The 21,745-nt window shown below is 41.0% G+C and overlaps 1 long non-coding RNA gene across 2 annotated transcripts in view; it reads left to right on the top strand.

Annotated features, from left to right (window-relative positions):
- The first annotated feature begins 348 nt into the window (after positions 1–348).
- Positions 349–21,745, top strand: part of LOC126457337 (uncharacterized) — a 46,972-nt gene continuing 25,575 nt past the window's right edge. The window contains exons 1-2 of one of the 2 annotated variants that reach the window (XR_007585458.1): positions 349–464; positions 987–1,164. This is a non-coding gene — a long non-coding RNA (uncharacterized LOC126457337). Of the gene's footprint in view, positions 465–642; positions 728–986; positions 1,165–21,745 lie in introns of those variants that run through there. The other variant, XR_007585459.1, reaches the window with a different exon arrangement.

Here is a 21,745-nt window from a genome sequence, read left to right as displayed (position 1 = left end):
TTATCTTATGCCACATGGGAGTTTATCTTTGACTTGTCGTAGACGTGTTAAGGTTAATTCTGATTGTAATATTCACTTATGGGTTAAGGCTCATGGGTCTTCCTCTTTGGAAGATTGTCGCATTGTGGGTGACTGTACTCCATATAACCATTGAAGCAGTCCTCAAAAAAAGGCCCTTTTAAGGGCCACAATACTACACATTGATCTTGCCAAAAGCCGAGAAGCGATTCTTCTTGGTGTTGTAGCTCTCTGGGGCACCCTGGGATGCTCTCTGGGTTCTCTGGGTGCTCAATAGATGGCAGCACAGTGAGTCACGTGACCTAGTAGCGCGTGACCTTGAGTGTGCGAGAGAGAGCGCATGGAGCTGCGAGTTCGTAGACGTTGTTATCGTCGTCGCCGACGATTGCTCGTATACAAATCACTTGTAAATGTGGACGGCACACTTGGTGCTGCTGCATCTACAGGTAAGGGGAAGAATGTAGTTAGGGGAGTAGGTAAAACTGCTCAATTTGTTCTTTTAAATGGGCCTACATTGTTTTGTGGCGCTGATGCTATATAAGGAGCACACTGTCCTGTCTAGCGCATTCACTCTTGTGTGAGTGAATAGCCACTGAGGCACTGCTTCTTACAATGGTTCGTAGACGTTGTTATCGTCGTCGCCGACGATTGCTCGTATACAAATCACTTGTAAATGTGGACGGCACACTTGGTGCTGCTGCATCTACAGGTAAGGGGAAGAATGTAGTTAGGGGAGTAGGTAAAACTGCTCAATTTGTTCTTTTAAATGGGCCTACATTGTTTTGTGGCGCGAGATTCAATTTTTCTTTAATGAAAAGTTCCACTTCTTATAGCCTTGGTAATGGATGGATAACTGTTGCTTTTGTTGCATGTAACAGTGCAGGGAGAGCTGGTTTGGAATCTTTTGAAACTCGTGAAATTTTGTCTTACCGTACTATACCTGTTTCTATATGTAGTCTCCTTTACAGATGAATTACACTTTCGTATAATTCTCCGAATAAACCGAAGTCGACAATTCGCCTTCCCTACTACAATCTCTACAAGCTCATTCCATTTGATATCGCTTGGAAACGTTACACCTAGATATTTCATCAGTGCGGTTGTGTCAAGCAGTGCAGTACTAATGATGTACTCGAATATTTATGGGTATGTTTTCGCTACTCATTTGCATTAACTTATATTTTTCTATATTTAGAGCTAGTTGTCATTCATAATACCAACTAGAATATTTGTCTAAGTCACCTAGTATCCTCCTGCAGTCACTCAATGGCAACACATTCCCAGACACCACAGCATCATCAGCAGACAGCTGCAGACCATCGCTTACCCTGTCAGCCAGATCATTTATATATTTACAAAATAACAGCAGTTCTATCACACTTCCTTGGGAACTCCTGATGAAACCCTTGTCTCTGATGAAAACTCTCCATCTAGTACAACATACTGGCTTCTGCTGCTCAAGAACTCTTTGAGCCACTCACGTACCTGATAACCTATTCTGCATGCTTGTACCTTCATTAGTGGTCGGCAATAGGCACTGTGTCAAATGTTTTATGGAAATCCAGGAATATGGAATTTGCATGTTGCCCTTTACCCATTACATGTTTAAGTCAAATATGTTACACAGTTATATTCAAGTCGCTTATCATTTCATATAAGCTGACTCTCTCTCACACAATTTACAAAAAGAGTAATGGTAATCAACTGTGCACTTATAGACAACATTTTGACAGACGTATTGAGACTGCAAAGCAAATTGTGTAAAGCCCAATACACACTGGCTGTCACATTACATGACATCAAAACATCACGAAATGTCACATCACATCAAGCCAAGGTTTCTCAGGAAGAAACTTTTGACGCTGTCATCATCTGCTGACACCGAAAGTTAACCTATTATTGCTGCACTCCCTAATTTTATAGTAGTGGATAAAGTAGATAGGCTCTATTTATCCTCTTATAAATATTGTTTGATGTGTTTATATGTATATATTTTCGCTGGCAAAATAATGACAATGTTTTGAAATGTTGTTTCATTTTTCAGCACTTTGCCACACAAAATTGATCAAAAACATACATTGTGAAGTTTCCTTTGGCCATTAAGAAACTTTATTGTTGTTAGTTCCTTCAGTTTTGCGCATTTGCTTTGCATTTGTAAAATCACAAGCACACACTCATGTGCATTTGTTCAAAATGAAAGCAAACATCATAGCATATTGCTTCTTATGTCTGGTATGAATTCTTTGCATTGTTTGGCAGATGAAAGACAGACATCCACATGTGTTTCGCTGTGTAATGAGTTGTGGTTATGATTTCAGTCACTTTATAAGGAATGACTTCTGTTGATTCCAAAGAAAGTATGCTCAAATTCATATATGATTTACAGAAAATGAGCAGTCATATGGAATCCATTGAGCTCACTGGTGGAACTCCATTTCTAATGATTATTTGAACAAAAATTTGAGATGTGATACTTTGAATGCCAAGTATGGACTTGACTTAGTGGGAACTAAAATTAAAACAAAAGTCTTCTGTCTACCGTAAAGAATATGATAAGTCTTAGAGCAGGTAAACAGAAAATTTTAGTCTACAAATTAATTAATAGTGCATGTGAAAACTGTGGATGAAGAGTTGCGCTTTGGTGACTTTACAGCACAAAAAGTGAGGAACTTGATGTCTGAAAAACTGAAAAAGATATCACAGGAAGAGCTCCTTAACAACCCACTAGGAACTGAAATGAAAGACGTTGACAATGTAAATTTGGAAAACATGACCTCCACTGAAGTCATTTTTAGGGTGTATGGAGATTCTGAATTTGCCGAGTGTGAGGATGTTAATCTGTAATATATTTATGTGAATTTTATGGATAAAATTAAATAAAAAATGATGTATGAAAGCGAACTAAGCCACCCATAATCACAAGCTTGCACATAATCGCTAAGAATGCTCTTTAAGTATTTTACAGTCTCAGAAATAATCACTGAAGTGCTTTGTTTTGAAATGGAAATAAATAGCTAAAACTGGTATATGGGTCGCTGGTTGCCAAATAATATTATCTCCAGTCTTATCGCTAAAGAAAATACGTTTTAGAATACAGTAACTTGCCTAAAGGCATATGTTCTCAGTTTTCCAAGGACTGTGATAGTCAAAAATGGCAGGCTTGCTTCGTGCTTCTGCCACATCCAGCCACATTACGCGATTCTGGATACATTAAATGTATTCGTAATTGTGATATGGACAACTATAAGCTGTAGAAAGGAATGATGACAATGAAAATTTGTGTTGGACTATGACTCAAACCCAGATTTCCTGCTCAGTGCTAGTGATCGCCTTACCATTTGGCTATCCATGCATGACTCACAGACAGAACCATGACATTTTACTTGAAAGTTGCTTGACCGGCGTCGGCAGATAAATAAGGTATTGCAGTGCCTGTGTTACTCTAAATTACAATGCAAAGTTCTTTTGGACATGCATTCATGTCCAAAGTATCTTTGCATCGTAATTCAGAAAAAGACAGGCACTGTAATATCGAATCAATTTTGAACATGTCACTATGACAACATCTCTGTGTTGGCCGAAGAATATGACTGCTGCCAGCAGCCATGCATGCTTCACAGCTGAATGCTGGTAACAGCCAAGAGTACTGCATAGCTCTGCCCACTGTCATCAGAATTTTCTTAGAATTGGCTTATACAATTTAAAATGATTTCTGTACCTTGATGGAACTTGGCATTATTCACATTAACAAATTATTGCCAGATGTGACACAAGTGATAAATGAAAAAAAGAATCACAGAACCTATGTGACATTGAACCTCATACTTCTACACTAGTAGTCTAACATTTACAACCAAGCCACAAGATCTGGTAGGAATCTATCAGCTAAGGATACATATACACTATACTAGTAGTGTACTTATTTATTTCTATACAGATCATGCAAGTTGCAAAGATGAAATTGGCACATTCTCAGTAGTGAAGTACAAAAAACCGAAATAGCTTCTAAAACAGCAATGAAACGGCCAATTGAAGACATAATGAGCTACTGCTTTACTTTGTCTTCTATCACTCTGTAGGATCTTGATACCCTTTCAGCATTTGAAGAAATAGCGATTCTGTATCGAGACCCTTATGATCCCTTTGACACATATTAATCTTTTTGATGATAAAGAGCTTTGACTTGTTGTACTCTGAATGTATGCACTTTTAAGGAAAATTCACACTAGGCATCACGTCACATCATGTCCCATCCTGTCCAAATATTCTGCAATGCATTTCAAATGGCGGCATCTACATTGGCTGTCCAATCCCATCCCATCACATCACGTCACAGCATTGTCAAGGTTTCTTGGGTAGAAAGTTTGGATGGTTGACACCATCCATCCATTGATCACAATTGCCAAGCTCACTTTCTCCCGATACACAGCCATGCACAGATCTTCATATTTCGCTTTTCTGTGATTTCCGTGGTTTATATCAGTTGTCTGTTGTTCATTATTTGCTATAAATTGTTTTGTCTCGTTATTTCTTTTGCTAAAATTTATAATAAATGATGAAAGATCAATTGGAGCACTGAAGTAGTAGTCTGAATTGTACAACATGAGCGTACTAAATTACTTGTTTTCTACTACAATCACAAAGTGGATTTTTATACACTCCTGGAAATGGAAAAAAGAACACATTGACACCGGTGTGTCAGACCCACCATACTTGCTCCGGACACTGCGAGAGGGCTGTACAAGCAATGATCACACGCATGGCACAGCGGACACACCAGGAACCGCGGTGTTGGCCGTCGAATGGCGCTAGCTGCGCAGCATTTGTGCACCGCCGCCGTCAGTGTCAGCCAGTTTGCCGTGGTATACGGAGCTCCATCGCAGTCTTTAACACTGGTAGCATGCCGCGACAGCGTGGACGTGAACCGTATGTGCAGTTGACGGACTTTGAGCGAGGGCGTATAGTGGGCATGCGGGAGGCCGGGTGGACGTACCGCCGAATTGCTCAACACGTGGGGCGTGAGGTCTCCACAGTACATCGATGTTGTCGCCAGTGGTCGGCGGAAGGTGCACGTGCCTGTCGACCTGGGACCGGACCGCAGTGACGCACGGATGCACGCCAAGACCGTAGGATCCTACGCAGTGCCGTAGGGGACCGCTCCGCCACTTCCCAGCAAATTGGGGACACTGTTGCTCCTGGGGTATCCGCGAGGACCATTCGCAACAGTCTCCATGAAGCTGGGCTACGGTCCCGCACACCGTTAGGCCGTCTTCCGCTCACGCCCCAACATCGTGCAGCCCGCCTCCAGTGGTGTCGCGACAGGCGTGAATGGAGGGACGAATGGAGACGTGTCGTCTTCAGCGATGAGAGTCGCTTCTGCCTTGGTGCCAATGATGGTCGTATGCGTGTTTGGCGCCGTGCAGGTGAGCGCCACAATCAGGACTGCATACGACCGAGGCACACAGGGCCAACACCCGGCATCATGGTGTGGGGAGCGATCTCCTACACTGGCCGTACACCACTGGTGATCGTCGAGGGGACACTGAATAGTGCACGGTACATCCAAACCGTCATCGAACCCATCGTTCTACCATTCCTAGACCGGCAAGGGAACTTGCTGTTCCAACAGGACAATGCACGTCCGCATGTATCCCGTGCCACCCAACGTGCTCTAGAAGGTGTAAGTCAACTACCCTGGCCAGCAAGATCTCCGGATCTGTCCCCCATTGAGTATGTTTGGGACTGGATGAAGCGTCGTCTCACGCGGTCTGCACGTCCAGCACGAACGCTGGTCCAACTGAGGCGCCAGGTGGAAATGGCATGGCAAGCCGTTCCACAGGACTACATCCAGCATCTCTACGATCGTCTCCATGGGAGAATAGCAGCCTGCATTGCTGCGAAAGGTGGATATACACTGTACTAGTGCCGACATTGTGCATGCTGTGTTGCCTGTGTCTATGTGTCTGTGGTTCTGTCAGTGTGATCATGTGATGTATCTGACCCCAGGAATGTGTCAATAAAGTTTCCCCTTCCTGGGACAATGATTTCATGGTGTTCTTATTTCAATTTCCAGGAGTGTATATCAGACATGGTGCAACTGCTTGTGGGTTAGAGAGCTTTGCATATATGCTTATAGGGTTTAGAGTGCCAGGGGCTTTTATGAGCATGCTCTCAAGATACTCCGTTGCCCGTGTGAATAAGGAAGTTGTGCACTGAAAACAACACACTAATATGCAGTGTGGCTGTAATGAAATGATGAGCTGTCAAAACCAACAATAAGCCCTCCAAGACAGTACTAAAGGTTAGACATGGACCTCCCATTGTAACAAAGGCTCATGATGGGTGGAGAACGCAGCAGAGATAGCAGTGCGGCATAGACACACTTAGAGGAGCACTGTGGAAGTATGTGATACCCCACCCTCCAGTAGTGGTAGAAGACAATGTTATGTCATCTACAGAAGAAAGAGGTGCAATAGTCTGACAATTGTCATAGGAGCATGAGTTTCTCTACATAGCCAAGTGGCAAGAGAGACTAGGAATGACTTACTTGTTGCGGATAATAAATTGTGAGGGTTACAAACACTCAATATTTTTTGGTTAGCATGTTATTTATTGTGGTTAGACAGCCGTGTGTATGTGTGTGTGTGTGTGTGTGTGTGTGTGTTTTTGTTTTTGTAGGGTATTGGTATAGACATGGGAAGGGGGGGGGATATTTTCATTGCGCAATATTACAACACAGTTCACTGTAATCTACTGGTATTTAGTTTGTGTTTTTGCTTGTTGTGTGTGCTTAATTCTAATCTGATTTGCCCATGTTTTGTTGTGTGTTTTCATAGGATGTGTAGAAGTTGATGGTGCAGGTGTGGATGTTAAGAACTAACCTTACATATGATTTTGTAAGTTCCATTTTGCACTTTGTGAAGACACGCCAGGAGCACCATGCAATTGGTGGAGACGTTATTATCTTGCAAAGTTGTGCTTAGAAAGTAGATTTAGGCATGTTAAGATTAGTATACTATGTTAGAAGATTGGGTATGTAGAAGAGCTTAAGTACTTAGTAATTATGCACAGGTTTTTATCTCTCCTCTCTCTTGTTGACATCAGAGTTCACAGGACCTGCCCACAATAACACTAAGTGAAGGCACAGGATGCCTCGGAAGATGAGCAATGCACACACACATCTGATAATCACAAGTGGTGTGGTATAATTGAAAGCGCTGACATTTTTCTTGTATTTATTGTTATTGTGGGAAACAAATACATAGATGAAGTACATGGTGGTTGTTGTTGTTGTTGTTGTTGCTGTTGTGGTGGTTGTGGTCTTCAGTGTTGAGATGCAGCTCTCCATGCTACTCTATCCTGTGCAAGCTTCTTCATCTCCCAGTACTTACTGCAACCTACATCCTTCTGAATCTGCTTAGTGTATTCATCTCTTGGTCTCCCTCTACAATTTTTATCCTCTACGCTGCCCTCCAATGCTAAATTTGTGATCCCTTAATGCCTCAGAACATGTCCTACCAACTGGTCCCTTCTTCTTGTCAGGTTGTGCCACAAACTCCTCTTCTCCCCAAGTCTATTCAATACCTCCTCATTACTTATGTGATCTACCCATCTAATCTTCAGCATTCTTCTGTAGCACCACATTTCAAATGCTTCTATGCTCTTCTTGTCCAAACTATTTATCGTCCATGTTTCACTTCCATACATGGCTACACTCCATACAAATACTTTCAGCAACGACTTCCTGACACTGAAATCTATACTCGATGTTAACAAATTTCTCTTCTTCAGAAACGCTTTCCTTGCCATTGCCAGTCTACATTTTATATCCTCTCTACTTCAACCATCATTAGTTATTTTGCTCCCCAAATAGCAAAACTCCTTTACTACTTTAAGTATCTCATTTCCTAATCTAATTCCCTCAGCATCACCCGACTTAATTCGACTACCGTACATTCCATTATCCTCGTTTTGCTTTTGTTGATGTTCATCTTACATCCTCCTTTCAAGACACTGTCCATTCCATTCAACTGCTCTTCCAAGTCCTTTACTGTCTCTGACAGAATTACAATGTCATCGGCGAACCTCAAAGTTTTTATTTCTTCTCCATGTATTTTAGTACCTAATCTGAATTTTTCTTTTGTTTCCTTTACTGCTTGCTCAATATACAGATTGAATAACATCGGGGAGAGGCTACAACCCTGCCTCACTCCCTTCCCAACCACTGCTTCCCTTTCATGCCTCTCGACTCTTATGACTGCCATCTGGTTTCTGTACAAATTTTAAATAGCCTTTCGCTCCCTGTATTTTACCCCTACCACCTTCAGAATTTGAAAGAGTGTGTTCCAGTCAACATTGTCAAAAGCTTTCTCTAAGTCTACAAATGCTAGAAATGTAGGTTTGCCTTCCCTTAATCTTTCTTCTAAGATAAGTCGTAAGGTCAGTTTTGGTACATGGTACACTGCTGTTAATATTATTGTGTTTTACCCATTCCACATAATCATAACTGGCCTATGTTAGTCTAAGATTACATCATGACTATTTATTGATTTGTGTAACCAGTGAATTGGGCGGGCAACCACTTTGTAATTTTTTTATTTGATGAATACTGTCATTGTTTGTGGTTTTTTGTTTTATAAAAGTTCCATGTGACCCAGTTCTCTGTATCTTGAGTCTGTTTGTCATATTTTTTATTTCTGACATTTTGAGTATGTTCAATGTAATTTATGTTCTTAGAGTGTTATTTATAAGTTGTTGAGTGTTGTCTACATAAGTCATATCTTGGTTGGTAATGACTTACTATGTCTTTGAGGCCAACCAATATGATAAAAAAATATATAACGTTAAAATTTTTCACACAGTTAACCTTAATTAGCATAGTAAGCAATGAATACAAGAAGAAATTAGCAAAAAGTGAACATTCAATTGTTTTGAGGATGTGGTTTCACCTTGGAACCATTAGGACATAGAGTTTTCAGCCACCCATCATTTCATATGATACGTTTGAAAACAAATTCACATTTCTCCTAGACACAATCCCACATCTTGAAACCTCAGTGAACTCCTAATGCCTAAAACAAATCATAGTCCTAAATAACAAGCAAAAATGGGCCTAAAATTTAATAAATTTTGTGTCAAAACTATGTACTGCCCCAGTGGTTTCATTGTGAAACTACTCACAAAAGCAGTAGTACACACTAAATTCACATTGCAATAATTTTAAATATATGTATTTCTGCTGTCAGTGATCTCATCAACGTACCCACTATAAAGAAAACCACGTGTCACAATCTCCTACAATCATGTAGCACAGTCTCCACGCCAACTATTGCTTTGAACGCTAAAAATGACTGCGACAAAGCATTATATTCATAACAGTACCTCAGTCTACCACTAGATATGTGTCTTGCAGCAGCATTGGTGGTTTCATGCTAAAGGCACTGATACTTCAAAAAATAAAATAACAGTGTGGTGGTTTCAGATAGAAATCGCTGGTCTCGAAGTGTTATGGGCATTAGTTGGGTTAACTGTTGGTTGCAGTTGACAGAATTTGGGTCAACTGAAAACAATGTCACGTCCTCACAAAAGCCTCTCAGCTTGCGAATGAGTATAATATTTATTTATTTTTTTAAATTATAAGTGCAGATTTTTTTTTAATGAATAGGAAGTGTGAGTGGCAGGACCAGTGAGTGTAGATGAGCCATGTTGCCATGACTCTCAACCTTTTGTACCAAAAGCATGAGAGTCATGCCAAGGAGCTATGTAATACTCTGATTTTAGATGCTCAGGACAACTGGGCTCCATTTAGGCCACACTCGCACTAGACAGTTTCCTGAAAGCCATACAGGTAAGGTTTAATTGAAATGTTTGCTTTGCTCGGAAAGAGTTGCCCTATTTAAAGGTAAACTGGTAGCAGAGGGATGCAATCAAGTCCCAATTGCATAGCAACATAGGCTCATTTCCTTTACAGACAAACAGGTTTGTTGTTGGGTTGCTGCCTTCTTGACGATTCAGGAAAGCAGACAAACAGTGTAAGTAATTCTTAGCCATGTCCGTGAGAAAATCCAACATGAATTCTACACGGGATCCCACAGCCAGGACTGAGAGGTGCCACATCAAGGAGATAGTGTGAGAACAATGTGGGAGTTCGCATGTTACACGCCAGATGCTGCCCAGGTTTATTTTTTATTCACAAAGACTTTGAGGCATGATTACATAGTATTGATCATTCATTGCATGAGATTGAGATTGCAAATTAGATTCATCAGTGATGATACAATGGAAAAAATTAAGTGCCATGGAGGACAGTGAGAGACCAGGGAGAAAACTACTGAGATGAATAAGAGGTAGAGAAGAGAGAGGTCAGTCAGTGAGTGAAGATAATGAATGAGTGTTAAGTGAGATGAGTACTCAGAAATGCCAGAGAAGAAATAATTTTTCATGCTGCTGCATACAAAATGTTCTAACGTCTTGTTCTGGAAGCATATCAACCTATTTTCGACTCAGTTTTCACACTTTGAGTCAGATTTGGGCATTCATAACAATGTCTGTCATCACCTTCAGATGTACCCATTTTTCATACGATGCGAAATGGACTTTCTTGAGTCAGATGCTTCAGTCTTCCAGCATTTTCTTTATCTGACCTCAGCCTCCAAATGTTATGCTCATAGACCTTTGTGACAACTACAACCTGGTCCTAAAATCAACTGCGTTCAAGCGACTACCAAGAAAGGCCATGACCACACACTGGGTGAATTTCAGATAGACCATATGGCTATTGACTGGAGATGCCACAAGGAAATACAAAACATCAAGGTAATGAGGGGAGCAAACCTTGACTCTGGCCACTATCTGCCTAGTTAACACCAACCTACAACCTTTGAGAAGAGCTCACAACACCCAAAAGATTTCGAGAATACCAAAGTTTAACACCCTCTGGCTGAGCAATAAGGATTGCAACTTCCAGACCATGCTTGAGAAGAACACACAGAAACAAGGGTGGCCAACTCTTCAAAAGGCTGTACTGGATGCCGCTCATGAAACTATACCTGCTTCATCGAACAAAGGCAAGCATCCTTGGTGGACCACAGAATGTGATCAAGCTATAGAGGAAAGTATAGAGCCTGGATCAAGTGGAATCAGTGCAAAGATGAGCCCAACCATCAGGCTTTCATGGTGAAAAGAAAAACAACAGCAAGCATCATCCGCAAAACCAAGAGGAACTACCACAGTTCTCAAATACTACAGGCAGAAGAAGACTTCAAGAAAAACAATAATTCAAGAGATCTCTACAAGCAACTCAAGAAACAGACTACTTCATACACGGCCCCAGCCCTACATCTCAGAGGGCCAGATGGGAAACTCAAAATGAATAACAGGGACTGCACAAAAACCTTTGCAGAATACTTCCAGAAACTCCTCAATGCAGAACAACTTAAAGAGAGACTTGCTTTTGCTGAGCCCACAGTCAGGCACCAGGACTCTTTACCACCCAACAGGGAAGAAATAGAGAATATCATCAAAAATCTTAAGAACAACAAGGCCCCAGGTGAAGAAGGTATAGTTGCAGAAATCTGAAAGTATGTAGATGACCAGTCCCTGTAGAATATCACCCAGATCATTCAGGACATTTGAAGAACAGAGGTCTTGCCAGAGGGATGGATCTCAGCCGTGATCCATCCACTACACAAGAAAGGAAGTAAGACCGACCTCAACAACTACAGAGGCATCCCCCTTTTTGCGTAAAACCTACAAGATCTTCTCTAAAGCCCTGCAAAATAGAGACACCAAATAGCTAGACTCCCAACTAGGTGAATACCAGTAGGTCCTGCTCAGAACAGATTCAAAACCTCAAGACCATCTTCTCATACAGGAGACGAGGGGAACACCCCTGTGTAGCCATTACGGTAGACTTCCAAAAGGCATATGACTCACTAGATCGACAGACACTCTTCTCTACCCTGTGGGAACTAGGCCTAGATGGGAAGACTACTAGACTGGTCCAAGCTACCCTAAAGAGCACGACCTCCAATGTCAAGTTCAGGGGATGAACTCTCCATGAGCTTTCCCATCCAGACGCAAGAGTCAAGCAGGGGGATGGCCTCTCTTGTATCCTCTTCAACTGTGTTCTGGAGAAGATTGTCAGAGAATGGACTTCCACATTGTCACCAGAAGCAGGACTGAAGCTGGAGTACAAGAAAGACAACCTAAATGTATCCTGTCTAGCCTTTGCTGATGATCTCACCCTATTGGCCAACAGCATGGAGGAGGCTACTCATCAACGACAGAGCCTCTGCAGTGTTGCGGCAAAAACCGCCTTGAGGGTCAACAGACAGAAGACTGAGTTCATCACCAATATCAAGTAGGCTTCTTATACAATCCCACTAGGAAATAATACTATCTGTAAAGTTCCTGCAGTCAAGTACTTGGGAGAATGGATATAAAATAATAAAAATAGATAAGAGAATTCACCAGTGATCTGACACTCAGAAATGCAATCATTTTGCTAAAGCCTTATGATAAGGCCTTACCTTTCTAGATGGACGTGAGTGGCGCCAAGATCTGCATAACATGTCGCCGTTCACAGGAGTATTTTGGGGGGGGGGGAGGATAAATAAGTTATAGGGAAGGGGAAGAGGCGCTCTTCCAACCTGCAATTTCTGTGTGTGTGTGTGGGGGGGGGGGGGGGTGAAGGGCGGGAGTTATTGGTTGTGGATTTAATTGGGCGGGTTGTTGGGGGGGGGGGGGAAATGATTGATTTTGGTTTATTTTGTGTTTTTTATTTGTTAGTGGTTTTTTTTGGGGGGGGGGGTGATGTGGGTGGTTTGTAAGTTTTGGATGGTTTAGGAGGTTTTGTGTGTGTGTGTGAGCATATGCTCTAGCATATGTGTGGGTGGGCGCGCACGTGTTTGGGATGGTCAATCTAGACCGTATCACCAGATTCTGTTGTTGGTAAGTAATTTTTGTTTTTGGTTTTATTCTGTAGTAATTGTACGTTTCTGTGTATCTATAAGTTGATTGTGTTTTAATTGGTGTAGCGAGATCCGATTTTTGGGTTGTTGCCGCGCTGGGGTTTTGGTTCTATTTTTTATAGTTACCACAGCGGAATCTACTGATTCTCAGAGTGAAATGAGCAGTTGTCATACCTATTCCAGTACCGCCTGTTTAATACATTCCAGTACCGGTACTTCACATGGTACAGTTTTACTTATGGCAGTGGCGGCGTATTGTGCTGATATTGGCAACGACAGCCCATGAAGAAAATAATTTATAAAGTGATCGTTAACTTCATCAAGAGTACTGGTCACAATCTGTAGGTTTTAATGGTGTACATCAATTATAAATATGTCTTGCTGATGAAGATATTTCAGAATTGGTGTGAATTGTAAGCCAAGACACTTTTAATTATTTTTCAATTCAATTCAATTTTTAAAACATCAAGTACAAAACTGTAACAGTTAAGCTTTTTATTCTTGTAAATATGCATTTCTGTATTTGTTTATTCAATTATGTGTACATTGTCACTGTGTTGCCGATTGCTAAATTGAGTACACACTCAAAGACCAAATAAAAAAAGAAAAAGAAAATAATTAATGCTGTCCCCGCTCTGTTGTGACAGGTTGTTGTATGTACTGTTGTCACTCGATAAATGAATTATTCTCGTAAAGCGAATGTTTCATAACAAAACGTCAGCTTACTATGAACGTCAAGTAATTCAGAGCATTCAACGGTCATTGCCGACATCAGCACACTATGCCGCCGCTGCCGTAAGTAAAACTTAACTCTTTGTTAAGGGGTTATTTTGTGTCACATATACGGCTGTAAAATGGGTGCAGCCATACGTAAATGTAACGGCGTGCCTCTTTTCACCGCAAGACGTGGCAGTAACAGGACCCATTGTCATTGTGTACTAGCACCGTAGGCGTTTTGCTCATGTTCTCTTCGAACTGTGTGGAAGTCTTGTTTGCTTGGTTTCCATGCACATTGTGCACGACTCTGGTGTCTTCATATTTTCAATGTTGATTCCTTCCACATATTTTGGTAGCACTTTTAGATCGGTATGGTTCAAGTCTCCTGATCTTTGATTCCACTTTTGAATGGTCCTGTAAGAAATGCCATGCACGAGTTTCTGGTGAATTTCAGAGCGGACCATTTTCGCCTCATTTTTCCTCGCAATACCGTTTCCTCTTTGAATAGTTGCCCTTTCGTTTTCAAACGTGACTTTGAAACCACTTGTCTCCCGTCTTTGCACTGACAGTAAGTTGTGGTCTAGTCCAGGAACAAATAAAATATTTAATCTCAATTGGCACTACCGTTCTGTTGACATACTGACTTTTATCTCACCAAACTACACTGCCTTCAAAACAGATCCAATTTTTGCAACGTTAATCACCTCTGGTCTTTAAACGTTTCCACTTTATCGAGCCATTCACGGAATATTCACGGTAGTTTCCAAGAAATTTGGCGTATCGAAGTCGCGGGCTCGTGGCGTTAGGTATCGAAATTGCACCCGCGATATATATCGAACACTCGATTGTCGAGGCGGCAGGTTTGAAAATTGTTTTGTGGATTGACAAGGGAATGTTGTTTAACATTGTGAATAGCCATGAGCGAATCTCATGTAACAGCGAGTTCTAATACCCTTACGTGGCAAAATTTAATTCCACGCATGTGAACAGTAGATAAATGCTTACAATTCTGTTGGCAATTTAGTTTAATGTCGAGCTAAGATCAGAGAAATTGCGCGGATTGTCAGCGGCAAATCATGTTCGAAACTTAACAAAAAGCCATCTGATTTAGACTTCCCGTACAAGTTGTACTGTACGATGAGAAAAAAGGACCTTGATTAAAAGAAATACTTGGTTCAAAAACTCGAAGTTCAGCACTCAGAAAAGCGTAACTGTCGTTTCGTGCTGGAGACGAGATTGTACATTACAGGCGACTGCTTCAGAAGGTGAACAATCTGTGAATACCGTCTGTGACTATTATGGATTTTTTCAGGAAGTGTACTATGCAACTGCAGCTAACGAAAGTGTTTCCATCGGTGGCGTCTACAAGATTGCAGTGGTTGACGAGTCACACATCGTTACTCGCAAATACGGGAGAGTACGTCTACTTAAGAACGAGGTAGAACATATTTGGGTGTTCGTTGGGATCGAAAGGGAATCCAGAAAGTGTTTTATACTTCATATTTACTCTCGGGATAAGACAACTTTAATGTCACTTATAAAACATTTCATTCTTCCAGGTAGAAAAGCGGTAACTGACGACTTCAAATCGTATAAAAAAATTAAGAATGAGGGTTTCGATCACGGGTTTGTGAATGATTCAATAGAGTTTGTACCTTCAGACGATCCATCTGTGCACACCTAAAACAATGAGCGATTGCGGAAGTCACTAAAATCATCCGTTGAGAGAGAAGGCTGACTGGGGATAGAGAGACGAAGTATACCTTTTCCAATACCTTTATTTCCACAATTTACGACTCTCAGGAAAATCTCATCTGTGTGATACTCTCAGTATTTCTCAAAGACTAATTTACCGTGGATGTGGAAAGAAAGGTATGTTCCCAGCTGCGTACATCTAGTACTAGGAGTAGTAGTAGCTTTATTCATCCATATATCTCTTTTTACATGGATATAGGACATTTCAAAGTATTTACAAGTTTATACTAATTTAAAATAAGCTAATTCCTATACACATACATTTACAGACTCATAGTTAAAGACAATCATTAGAATTACTCCTAGTATACAATACTTCTTTTACAAATAACTTATTAAATAATGTAATGCCACATTGTTCACTCATATCTCACTATCAGTCACTGCACACACTATACACACATTGTTTCATAACATTCATAACACTTAACTCACTACACACACCAGCACACACACACACTGGCGATCTCTGGGCCATTTTCTGTACTGCAATTTCCCATTTGCTATCCTGAAAAACTGAGTCAGCATCCCTCTATAATGAGTGAGATGTTGAGCTCAGAAAAAGGAAGAGCTGTTAGTATTGTGCTATGCATAGCTTGGGGGTAAGTTTTTCTAGAAAAGGAAAAAAGAAGGAAAAAAACACTTAGTGTGAAGGTGTTATGTGGAATGTTGGATCTTTTATAATCATTATTATTATTTATATGTATAACATTTCTTTTTTACCAAACACGTACTGTACTTTTTAGCTGCCTTTTTAAATAAGTGTATTTTTGCGATTTCTGTACTCCCCTTTGATAATTTAATGTACTGTTTTATTCCTTGGTATAGAATGCTCTTTTGAGTTTTATGTTCATTTTTCTTGATAAATGTAAGTCTAGTCTAGCTCTAGTTTGTGCAGTAATTACCAATGTTATTTTTGATGAGTACAACTGACTGGTAAATGTATTCATATGGAGCAGTTGAAAGCCCCAGTATTTTGAACAGATCTTTACAGTGAGCTCGACTACTATATTTGGTTATTATTCTTATGGCCCTTTTCTGGAGTTTGAAAACTGTGTTCACATTTTGTACATTTGTTCCCCAAACAAGAATGCCGTAGCTAAGAACTGAGTATACTTATGAGTAGTATGTAGCTAAAAGACACTGCATGTTACACACTAATGATAGGATTCTAAAGGTATAACATGCTGATGACATTATGTTTGCAAGTGCCTTTGTGTGTTTACATCACTTCAGCTGAGAATCAGTATTCATTCTTAGAAATTTTACATTTGTTGCAAAGTCTATAGAGGTGCCATCTACATTTAATTTAACGTTGTAATTTTACCTCTTCATACTGAAATTCATGGCATTAGTTTTCGTTATGCTCAACGTCACTTCATTGCTTATTGACCAATCATAAACTTCCTCGAGAGTTTCATTTGCTTTCTCTGCAAGGAGTTCTCGTTTTCTCAGTGACTATAATATTGTTGTCATCAGTGAAGAGAATTTTTTCACCATATCACTACTGGGAAAGCCATTAGTGTGTATCAGGAATAGTATTGGTCCTAATATGCTACCTTGCAGAAACCCTATATTAATGTACACTCCTGGAAATTGAAATAAGAACACCGTGAAATCATTGTCCCAGGAAGGGGAAACTTGTCTTGGCGTGCATCCGTGTGTCGCTGCGGTCCGGTCCCAGGTCGACAGGCACGTGCACCTTCCGCCGACCACTGGCGACAACATCGATGTACTGTGGAGACCTCACGCCCCACGTGTTGAGCAATTCGGCGCTACGTCCACCCGGCCTCCCGCATGCCCACTATACGCCCTCGCTCAAAGTCTGTCAACTGCACATACGGTTCACGTCCACGCTGTCGCGGCATGCTACCAGTGTTAAAGACTGCGATGGAGCTCCGTATACCACGGCAAACTGGCTGACACTGACGGCGGCGGTGCACAAATGCTGCGCAGCTAGCGCCATTCGACGGCCAACACCGCGGTTCCTGGTGTGTCCGCTGTGCCGTGCGTGTGATCATTGCTTGTACAGCCCTCTCGCAGTGTCCGGAGCAAGTATGGTGGGTCTGACACACCGGTGTCAATATGTTCTTTTTTCCATTTCCAGGAGTGTATTTTGGTTCTGATAAATGTTTTACTAAATGTTAAGATCTATTTGAAGTATGTGTTATCTCCACTCTTTGTACCCTATCTGCTAGGTATGATCGAAATCAGTCATTATCTACCCCTCTTATTCCTAATGCTTCTAATTTATTGAGTACAATTATTGTGGTCGACTGTATCAAAGGCTGTCGAAAGATACAAAAATATGCCTGTGACACACTCTTCTTTGCTAAGAGCACCAAGTACAACTTTTGTGAATTCTAATATGGCTGATTCCGTATTTTTGCGACTTCAGAAACCAAACTGTGATTCGCTTAAAAGATTATATTTATCCAGGTAATTCATTAACCTGTTTTTCATAATTGCTTCTATTATTTTTGAGAATGCTGACGGCAGGGAAATGGCCCAGTAATTTTCTATGTTGTCTGCATTACCTTTCTTAAGCAAAGGTACAACTTTTGCCTGTTTTAACTCCTCTGGCAATGTCCCTAATGTGAAGGGTTCATTTATTATTTTTGTTAAGGGGCTTTGTATAGTCTCTACACTTTGTTTCAGTTCACACATTGACACTTCATCTAAGCCCACTGACTTTTTATTTTTTAGTTTTTGAACAGTTTCATTGACTTCATTCTCTGTGGTTGGAAGTAACATCGTTGTATTTAGTGCAACATCATTTGTTGTTGTTGTTGTTGTTGTGGTCTTCAGTCCTGAGACTGGTTTGATGCAGCTTTCCATGCTACTCTATCCTGTGCAAGCTTCTTCATCTCCCAGTACCTACTGCAGCCTACATCCTTCTGAATCTGCTTAGTGTTATCCCTCTCCCCATTTCCTTTTTTATAACATCCCAGATGGCTTTGCTTTTATTCTCTGCATTATATATTATTTTGTAGCAATTGGGACGTTCCTATGGATCTTTTTGTATGTGTGTTAGAAATTTAAGATTTCTGGATCACTGCAACTCTTTTTCATGGAACTGAGGTATTTAATTGTTTGGGAGGACTTCTTAATACCTGCTGTTATCCATCTTTTTTGTGATACGTTGATACAGACATGCATACTTCTGGAAATGCCTTTTTAAAGTTCAATTTAAATAATGTGGAGAATTTAGAGAATTTCATATTCACATTGGTTTCCTTATACACTTATTTTGAAAAATCTTTTATTTTGATTTCTGTTAGATGTCGTTTGTAGACCTGTAGTCTAGGGAATGATTTGATGCCTGATTGTACTGTTGTTATTTGACAGAGATGGTCTGATAGTCCGACATCTTTTACAGCTACATTGCGTTTTTCCCTCTCCATATTTGTGGCCACGTGGTCAATTACTGATGCAGTCATTTTAGTAACCCTTGTTGCACTATTGACCAATAGGGACATGCCAAAACTTTGAAGTATATTTATGAGGGTTCTGCTGGAATCATTTATGATATTAGTGTCGATGTTAATGTCCCCACACAGAATTATGTTGACCTTTGTACTTGAGACTTTATCTAGAACTTCTGTCAGGTTATTGAAAAAAGTGTCCACATACCACTGGGAAAGCTATACATGCACAAAATGATTAATTTCTTGGTGATATCAAGCCTTGTTCCTTCAACAGCTAATATTTCAAAGCGTTTGTCTTCACTTACTGTATTGAGGTCATGTCTTGATTTGAACTGTGTTCCTTTCCTGATATAAATGCATCATCCTGCACCCCTTCAAGCATTTCTGCAGTAATATTTTGCCCTTTCATGCAATGATAATACTACATGTTGGATTTCTGTGTCTCTACACCACTGCTCAGTAACACAAACTACAATGCAGATTGGAGCTCAACTTCTAACAGTTGTATTTTATTTTTTATTGATTGCATGCTTTGATGGAGGATTGTTAAGTCTGTGAAATGCCCCATTTTACTCTTTCCAATCGTTTGTTTTCCTTGGACATATGGTATGTATGATATTTGGAGTGTTAAAATCTGTCTTGTGAGTGTTTGTTTCAGTATTTTTTTAAACTACTGGAGGTATTCTTTAGGCAGGGAAACCTGTTGTCTGGATTTATCCTAAAAAAGACTTACTTTTACTACCCATGATAACAGGTATTTGACCATGTGTGGCCCAAGATCCACCCCCTATACTTTCATGAATCATCTGTACCAATCTTCCCTTCCCAGTCCTGTTTAGCTGTAGGCCATGTCTTGTGAAACTCCATCTGTTGACAGTCCCGACAGGCACCAGAGAAACATGAGCAAAGTTGGCTGCCCTCGGAGCCATCCCTAACCCCACCCTCCCACCCTCACAGCTCCATCAAGGTGTGGTCGATCATGACGTCGGAACAGCTCAACCAAGTGTACATGGGTGCCATGAGTCAGGAAAGCTATCTTGTCCAGGTCACCACTTACGTCGTATGCCCCATCCTTGTCTAAAGTTTTTCCCACCCCACCCTATGTCACTACATGGTCCTCTTCTTAAGGTCCTTACATAAAGACGCTAAGTCCTCTATCACATGACTTAGCCCTGAATTTGTCTTGAAGATACTGGTGGACTGGTACGCTGCCCCTAAACTTTCTGTAACTGAGGGCCTACATCTCGCCCATGGCTATTACCTAGCAGCAGCACTTTCTTCTTCCTAACACTTTGTGCATTCATGGGCTTCTTGGCCTTGGCTGAAGTGTGCTCCACATTTCCTGCTCTTCGTTATACCTGAGGGACTCCTCCGCTGACAGCCGGCCGAAGTGGCCATGCGGTTAAAGGCGCTGCAGTCTGGAACCGCAAGACCGCTACGGTCGCAGGTTCGAATCCTGCCTCGGGCATGGATGTTTGTGATGTCCTCAGGTTAGTTAGGTTTAACTAGTTCTAAGTTCTAGGGACTAATGACCTCAGCAGTTGAGTCCCATAGTGCTCAGAGCCATTTTTTTCCTCCACTGACAGTGGTAGATAAAACTGCCAGATCGCGATCTCTTTCATCCTATTCTCCTACCAGCTGCCACTTCCTAACCACCCTCCTCCCCCCTATCTCCCTTGATCCTTATCAGTTCCTTCCTTGCTTCCAACAACTGTGACTGAAGGACACAGATTTTCCTGTCCCCTTCCCCAGTCGAAATGTCCCTACTGCATACTCTGTAGTTCCAGAAGAGAGCCTCTTCTGTTCTCCCAATATTCTCTCCACTGTATCTCCCCCCCCCCCCCCCCCCAATGAAAATATTTCCTACGAGAACAAATCCCTCTACTCACTACCCTATCCTTGGGTAACAGAAGAAATATTGAATTTAATTGATGAAAGGAGAAAATATAAAAATGCAGTAAATGAAGCAGGCAAAAAGGAATACAAACGTCTCAAAAATGAGATCGACAGGAAGTGCAAAATGGCTAAGCAGGGATGGCTAGAGGACAAATGTAAGGATGTAGAGGCTTATCTCACTAGGGGTAAGATAGATACTGCCTACAGGAAAATTAAAGAGACCTTTGGAGAAAAGAGAACCACTTGCATGAATATCAAGAGCTCAGATGGAAACCCAGTTCTAAGCAAAGAAGGGAAAGCAGAAAGGTGGACGGAGTATATAGAGGATCTATACAGGGGCGATCTTCTTGATATTATGGAAGTGGAAGACGATGAAGATGAAATGAGAGATACAATACTGTGTAAAAGAGTTTGACAGAGCACTGAAAGACCTGAGTCGAAACAAGGCCCCCGGAGTAGACAACATTCCATTGGAACTACTGACGGCCTTGGGAGAGCCAGTCCTGACAAAACTCTACCATTTGCTGAGCAAGATATATGAAACAGGCGAAATACCCTCAGACTTCAAGAAGAATATAATAATTCCAATCCCAATGAAAGCAGGTGTTGACAGATGTGAAAATTACCGAACAATCAGTTTAATAAGCCACAGCTGCAAAACACTAACACAAATTCTTTACAGACGAATGGAAAAACTGGTAGAAGCCGACCTCAGGGAAGATCAGTTTGGATTCCATAGAAATACTGGAACACTTGAGGCAATACTGACCTTACGACTTATCTTAGAAGCTAGATTAAGAAAAGGCAAACCTACATTTCTAGCATTTGTAGATTTAGAGAAAGCTTTTGACAATGTTAACTGGAATACTCTCTTTCAAATTCTAAAGGTGGCAGGGGTAAAATACAGGGAGCGAAAGGCTATTTACAATTTGTACAGAAACCAGATGGCAGTTATAAAAC

Source organism: Schistocerca serialis, chromosome 2 (assembly GCF_023864345.2).
Source record: "Schistocerca serialis cubense isolate TAMUIC-IGC-003099 chromosome 2, iqSchSeri2.2, whole genome shotgun sequence".
Lineage (NCBI taxonomy): Eukaryota > Metazoa > Arthropoda > Insecta > Orthoptera > Acrididae > Schistocerca > Schistocerca serialis.
The sequence above is the reverse complement of the archived record's forward strand: the minus strand, read 5'-3'. Positions and strand labels throughout refer to the sequence as shown.